The following is a 7,850-nucleotide window of genomic DNA, read 5'->3' on the forward strand; positions in this document are numbered from 1 at the left end:
ATCAATGGATGTTCAGGTTGCTGTATTTGCCATTGCAAATAAAGAAGCAATAAATAGCCTTGTTTATATATCCTTACGTATTGACACTTTCATTTCAATGAGCTCACTTGCTTACTTGCTCTTCTATTTGGTTCTGAAGTAGTAGCATAACCCTTACTAGGAGTTTTTTGTAATTTCTGCCAGGAACAAAAATCGTGTATCATGTTTGTACCAAATTTATTTGGTATAGTTACAAATATAGTCAGATAGCTTTACCCTATATCTATTATCTATCTGTCTATCTATCTGTCTATCCATCTATCTATCTACCTACCTACCTACATCATCATCATAATCTATCATTGTCTATCTATCTGTATCTATAACAGAGACCTAGTTACATTTTTATATTACCTTTTCATTTTATGTTACCTTTTATTTGCCATTTTTATTTGCCCCTGTGAATGAGACATTTCCCCCCTGTTCATTTCTTAATGTATGTTGCAGTAAAAAGAAGAATCTTTATTTTTGTGCATTCATTTTTCCTCCAGCCACCTTATGTTATTTTATGACATTTAATGGCTACTTTATAAGTCTATCTTGGTAGAGTAGGTATACAATATTATCATCTACTAATAAAAAGGTCATTTTGTCTTTTCCAATATTCAAGCTGATTCCTTCATATTCTTGTCTTATGACATGGCTCATTATGCAGAAATTATCGATTGAGAGAGTAACGTGCAGGCATTGTTGTGAGTGCTACAACTGTGAATAAAACAAAGTGTATGGTCTCGTGGAAGGCAGGCATCAGCAAGAGAAATATTAGATAATGACTGATGCCCTGAGGAGAAAGGAACGTATGAAAAGGGGACAGGGAGGCTTGGAGTGGGGGTGGGGATTGAATTTTAGACAGAATAGCTAGGGAAGTCTTCACTGGGGAGGTGGCCACTATGAAAATTCTCAGTGATGATGGTGGTAGGCATGTCTTCCACATCACTAATTTTAATAGAAATGGTTTCAGCATTTCAGTACTAAATATGATGCTTGCTATTCAAAATAAATAATGAACAGTCTTTACATTATATATGATATGTGTATATGTATGTCTATAAATAATACTGCTGATCATCTAAAGAGTTTTCATCTATGACATATTGCTGAAGGACTTATTTTGTTATAAATGGCCACTAAATTTTATTAAGTATCTATTTAAATTCATCATGCAATATTTTTTTTCTTTTGTTAGGTGAAGAATTCTATTGATAGCCTTCTTTATGTTGAAATTTCTCTACTTTCTCAGAAAAATCTATTTGATCATGATGTAACAGCTATTCAATACTCAGGACTATTTGTTAACTTGATAATATTTTATTTAGAATTTTAAAATCTGTATTCATAAGTAAAATTGATCTCTCTCAATGAAGATTGATATAGCTTCATAAAACAAAAGCATTGTCTATTCTTTAGAAATTTGGAAGAAAAAAGCTATAATACACTTACAATTAAGTGCATAATTTTAAATTGAATTTTGGCTTATTTGTAACCCCATGAATTCCTGGAACAAACTCAGTTATTAACATAGCTTTTTATGTATCATTGCAATTGATTGCCTAAAATTTTGCTTAGTACTTTTGCATGCATTTTCATTAAAAAACTTGTATTTTGCCTATAGTTTCCTTTTTCTGTAATACCTTAGGTGGTTTTGATATCAGGGTTGTTAGCCCTATAAAATGAACTGGAAAAATTCCTTCCTATCTTCTCTTCCTTCCTATCCTCCTTCCTTCCTTCCTTTTCTAAACTCTGAATGTTTAAGATTGGTTTTATTTTTCTTTAAAGGTTCAGAGGTTTCAGTAGTGAAGTCTTCAAGACTTGGTAGAAAGATTTTAAAATTCAGATTCAATTTATTTTACAAGTGTAGGAATATTAAGATTTTTATAATTTTTCCTGAATCGATTTAGTGATTGTGTTTTTCAAGGGACTTGTCTGTGTCATCTAAGTTGTTGAACTGATTGGCATAAATTCTTCATAATATCCTCTTACCTTTTTGCTGGGAGGGGGGGACTTTTTACACAATAAATCTTTATTTTTCCAGTCTCCTTTATAGTTATTGATCTTTTCAGATAGTCTATCATTTTGAGGGTTAATTTAGATAGTTATTTACTACTCAGAATTTCTTCTAGATTTTCATATTTGCATGATGGCAACCAATAGGCTTTCCTTTATAGTATGTGTCCTTGGTTTCAAGAGCTTCTATTTAACACTTAAAAATTCTGATCATATTATTGACATTTATTCATATTTCAATGTATAGATTCTGTATCTAGTGCAAGAACCGCTACTCACCACTGTTTTCTCTTCCTTCCTTACACGTAGTTTCTAATCAATAAGTATATTTTGGTTGAATGAATAAAATAATCATTTTTTTCTATATTATATATTTATGTTCTATGTCTCCCTTCACCAAGCTTGCTGATGGTTGAGGGGAGAAGGTTATTTTTATTTTAGTCTTTTGAAATAAAATATTTTATTTTTTAACTAGATTTAAAATCTTATTCCATTTGTTTCTTTTTTTTTTTGTCTATGTAAATCTTCCCTTTATTTGTTTTCTTTATTTTTAAGTGCTTTCTTAATTACTAATGTTCTTTACTTTCTTTCTCTTTTGTACTCACTAATGTGTGTAAGTCTAAAAATATACAGGATGGAAGATACAGCTCAGGTTAGCATGCACGAGGTCCTGGGTTCAATCCCCAGTACCTCCACTAACCAAAAAAAAAAAAGACATATATATATATACATAAACACACACACATCTAGGTATATCTTTAGCTATCCATGGATTTGATTATGAAACATTCACCTTATTATGTTCTAAATTATTTTCAGTTTTAGTTTTGTTTTTATCTTTGACTTAAGGAATGATTTGAGAGTGTCTCATAATTTCAAAGTAATACAATTTTGTTTTCTTAGTCATCGAATAATTATTGGCTTTTAGGTTTAGCAGTTTATGTTCAAGGATTAAGTCCTGTAAATTCTCTAATTTGGGGAATTTATTAAATTTTTTTCTGGGAGCCAAAACAAAACAAATTTCCAGGTACAGAACATAGAGTTGATGCTGAGTGTTGGCTGTCACCAGCTCACAGCTATCCCCTTTTTAGAAAACTGCTCTGGCCAAAGAGGGGCGCCTCACAATGGAGGTTATGTGCCTTTCTCTCTGCCTTTGCACCGCCACTTCCCCCGCCCCTGTCCCCTCCCCTGGCCTCGGTGATCAGCTAACAGGTAATGACTAAGTGACTCAGGGTGCAAAAAGCCTGCCCCTTTTTGTGAAGCCCGACCCAGCAATGCACACAGTTCCCTCCAGGGCTGTAGGCTGAACCTAGACTCAATGTTTCAGGCCCTATCCTGGGGAAGCTAACTGTTCCGAGAGCTGCCATAACAAATTTCTGCAAGTTGGGTGGCTTAAAAATGTAGACATTTATTCTCTTGTACCTCAAGAGGCTAGAAATCTGAAATCGAGGTATCATGAGGGCCACGCTCTTTGAAGGCTCTGGGGGACAATCTGTTCACGCTGTTCACTCAGCTTCTGGCGTTGCCTTCAGTTCTCGGCATTTCTTGACTTGGGGATATGTCGCTCCAATTTCAGGCTCTGTTGTCACACGGCATCCTTCTCTCTGTATAGGTCTGTCTTATGTCTCTTTTCCTCTTCTTATAAGGACATCACATGAAAGCTAAGGGACCACCTTACTCCAATATGACCTCATCTTAACTTATATTATAACCATATCTACAAAGACCATATTTCCAAATAAGGTCAGATTCACAGGTACCAGGGGTTAAGAACTTAACATAAAAACTTAACATCTTTTTTGGGGACACAATTCAACCTGAAACACTGACCTAACATATTAGATGAAAACGTGTGTTCTCTATTTTAGGGTGTATCTTTCTCCCTATATGTAACTGCTAAATCAAGCTTCTAGAAAATAAAAAAATTCTCCATATCTTGCTTATTTTTTGCCTTTTTTGGGGGGGTTTCTGTAAAAGAAACATTAAAATCTCCTAATTGTGATTATCAGGTTCTTTTATTTTTAGGAAGGTTTACTTTACGTGAATGACTGCAATTATTGGGTGCATGAAGACTTCCTATTGTTATACCCCCTCTTCAAGTTCTGTCTCTACTATTAAGTAGTATTTTTCTTTGTTTTGCTTAGTATTTTTAAACTTCAAAATCTGCTTTTCCTTATATCGATAATGGTTTACTTGCTGCTATTTGATATCCTAAATTTGGTGACAGTAATAAAGGGTTGTGTATTCTTTTTTATTATGTGAAATTATTATTAGTTATCTCAGCCTGCCTTAACAGCATACCACAGACTGAGTGGCTTAAACAACAGAGATTTATTTTCTCATAGTTCTGGTGGATAGAAGTCCCAGATCAAAGTTTGCCGGGGTCAGTTTCTGGTGAGAGCTCTCCTCCTGGCTTGCAGACTGTTGTCTTCTCCCTGAGTCCTCATATGGCCTTTCCTCAATGTGTAGGCATGGAGAAAGAGAGAGAGAAGAAGAAGAGGGAAGGGGGGAGGGAGGGGGAGGGGAGAGGAAGAATCGTTCTCTTTTCCTCTTCCTATAAGGCCAACAATTCTAAGGATTAGGGCCTCACCCTTATGACCCAATTTAATCTCAATTACCTCCTAATGTCCTTTTCTCCAAATATAGCCAAACTGGGGATTAGAACTTCAACATGTGGATTTGGGAGGGGATACAGTAAAATCCATAGTAGAGATCATTCTTTTTCTAGTTAATGCTTTTGGCCCTGAAATTTGCTTTATCTAATATTAGTATGGACATTGCCTTTTTGCTTGTGTTTCTACGATATATCTTTGACCAAAAATTCAAACTGAATTGAACTTTAACTCTTACTTTTCTTGTCTTTTGGTTTTCAGGGTGTATTCTTAAATTCACACATAGATGGCTTTTATTTGTTAAATGAAGCCAATTCATGTTTAATCGATGACACTTGATGAACTGGATTATATTCTATATAATCTAGTATTTACTTGAATTTTTTTGTTTGTATGGACAATTCCCCATCCTCACTTGTTAATTTAGAAATGTTACTGTGCTTTTCCATTTCACTGCTGGTCACTGTGCACCCTCTATTAGACGTCGAAGCATCTTGACTTCTCTGTATTATGATTTCAATCCCTCTTGTCCACTGACATGAATCCTTCAGAACTAGGGCAGTCAAACTATGGCCTGGGGGTCAAATCTGCCCTATCATCTGATTTCTACGGCTCACATGCTAAGAAGGATATTTACTTTTTAAATGGTAAAGAAATCAAAAGAGTAACTTTTCGTGATACAAGAGAATTACATAAAAGTGAACTTTCGGTCACATAAATGAAGTTTTGTTAGAACACAGCCACACTTATTTGCTTACTTCTTGTCCCTGGCAATTTTTGTGCTTTGATGGCAGAGTTGAGAGTTGCAACAGCGACTGCATGGTTTACAAGGCTGAAAACATTTGCCTTCCAGCCTTTTACACTGCGCTGACCTGCGATTAAGAACATTCTAACACCCTCTGGTTGACCCAGCTTTCTAAAGTGGGTCCTTAGAAGGCTTTTGCTTGTGCTTGTAAACAGAGATACAAGTAAGCAATTTAGCTGTATTTTTAATTTTTCGGCTGCCCTATCAAAGTAAGTTCTTATTAGAGAATAAGTTTCCTTAAAGAAAAACATAAAGATAATGTATTTTTTCATGGAAGTACTAGGGATTGAACCAAGGACCTCATGCATGCTAAGCCTGTGCTCTGCCACTGAGCTATACCCAACCTACTTCAATCTCATGTATTTTTATAATTAACGAGCAACATATAGTTTATTTTTCTTTATTTCCAAAATGAAATGACTCTCTAAGGTTAATAGTTCTCATATGAATTTAAAAAATGATTTCTCAGCACCCCCTGCACAAGTCAGGCAGGATATTCTGTCCTTCTGAGTTAGCTCATTCTCTGTGGGAAGCAACAGATTTTCTTTTTTTGATTACAAACAGAAAGTGAAGCTCAGTGCTGCCCATACGGGTTATACTGGTTCCTTAATTGCTAAGTAGGGAAGTAGCCCCGTGGGTGGCTGGAGAACCACAAGTTTCTAAGTACGTCTGGCACTAAAATAAAATTTTAAGAAGTCGTATACCATAGTTAAATCAGTGAGGAAAGAAACTGAGAAGAGATTACAGGAAATTTTAGTCCGGTGCTTAGCATAGTTAAGCCTTAATAAACCTTCTAGCTGTATGTGTTCATGTATGCAAAGAAGGGAAGAGAGCTTGTAAATTCAAATGGACGCTAAGAGTGGAAGAAATAAGCAGACCAGTGACAGTAAGCAAACACAGTAAAAGGGACTAAGAAGGTCCTGACGTGGAAGGCGAGACATCTGATCAGAAGCATTAAAAAAACAGGCAGAGGCAGGCGACAAGAGGGTAAATTTGGGGATGGATAATGTCTTCTAATAAATGTGGACTTGACGACAAATGATTTGGTACTCAAAGAAGGCAAAAGCAGGTGGTTAAAACTTTGAAAATAAAAAAAACAACAGGTAATCTAGGGTATTATGTTTTGGTGGAGAGCTGAAATTGCTGAAACATATGCTCGGTTCTTTAGGAAAACAGGTTGTGCATAAAGAATTTGGAGGTCAAGAGTGAGCTTTCCGCGATGGGTCAGACGTCTTACTTACACTTTCCCTTTCAGTCTCCACAGCAAGAACACAAGTAGTGATCACTGATCTCTGATCGGTGATAAGCAGCGATCGTTATTATAATCATTTTTAGCTTTGAGAATACTGAGGCTCCAGGCAATAGCCGCTTTGTTCAAAGTCACACAGCTGGTAAGGTCTGGAAGCTAAAATGAGATGTTTGTCTGTCATATCTGTGTTTAAAAAAAAAACAAACAAAACCAAAACAAACTTATATCACATGGCTGCTCAAAAGAAATGAATTCAGCAGAGAGCTGAGTTGGAATACAGCGCGGGGGATGTTTGGCAGATTTGGCCCCGGGGACCACTTCTGGTGTTTGTGAAGGCAAGGAATTGGTGACCTGAGATCCAGACTGCAGGAGGTGAAGGGGACAGCAGCGGACAAAGTCAGAGGTAGCAGTGCAGGCCACTTCTGTAAGAATTTCAGGAGCAAAAAAAAGCACAGTAAATTATCAACAGCTATTCAATATTTTTTTAATGCATTTTTTGATAATATCTAGAAAGGCAGGTCAAGTAATGGTCCCAAGAAGGAAAGTGTTCATTCTGTAAAATGGCTAGGTTTAAAATTTCTAATTTCTCAACTGTCGTTTTGTAAACCACTCCCATATACGGGATAATTCCCAAGAGTTAAAAAAAAAAAAAAATCAATGAACCGAAGTAGCTCAATTTCCCGACATGTAATCCATTGGACTCTGCTGCAAGGGGGCCTCTTATTATGTGTTTTCTTTAAAGTCATTCTAACAATGACAACAGACAACAGCATTGACACTTCCACTTAAGATGCTAACATATTTTTGACTGAATCTTTACATTTCTTGAGATGTCTGACAACAGAAATGGACCACACAGAAATTTTTTTTAATGAGGGAAAAAAAAGAAGTTATCATTTAATTTTGGTTTGGGGGGAAAATTCTCTGTTGATTTCGAGGGAGGTCTCCTGCTAACATTCTTAGAGTTAACTGAGTTTTCAGTAATTTGCTATTGGTACTGACTGTAGCTGCTGAAGCTGCTGCTCGTGAATATTTTATAAAATGGAAGGAAGATATTAGGTCTCAGTACGGATGGCTGCCAGGTCTAAATTTCTCACCTTGATGTTTTAGCTCAGTTCCAGTCCTACTTTTTCAGCTGCCC

The sequence above is a fragment of the Camelus bactrianus genome, chromosome 13 (assembly GCF_048773025.1).
Source record: "Camelus bactrianus isolate YW-2024 breed Bactrian camel chromosome 13, ASM4877302v1, whole genome shotgun sequence".
Taxonomy (NCBI): Eukaryota; Metazoa; Chordata; class Mammalia; order Artiodactyla; family Camelidae; genus Camelus; species Camelus bactrianus.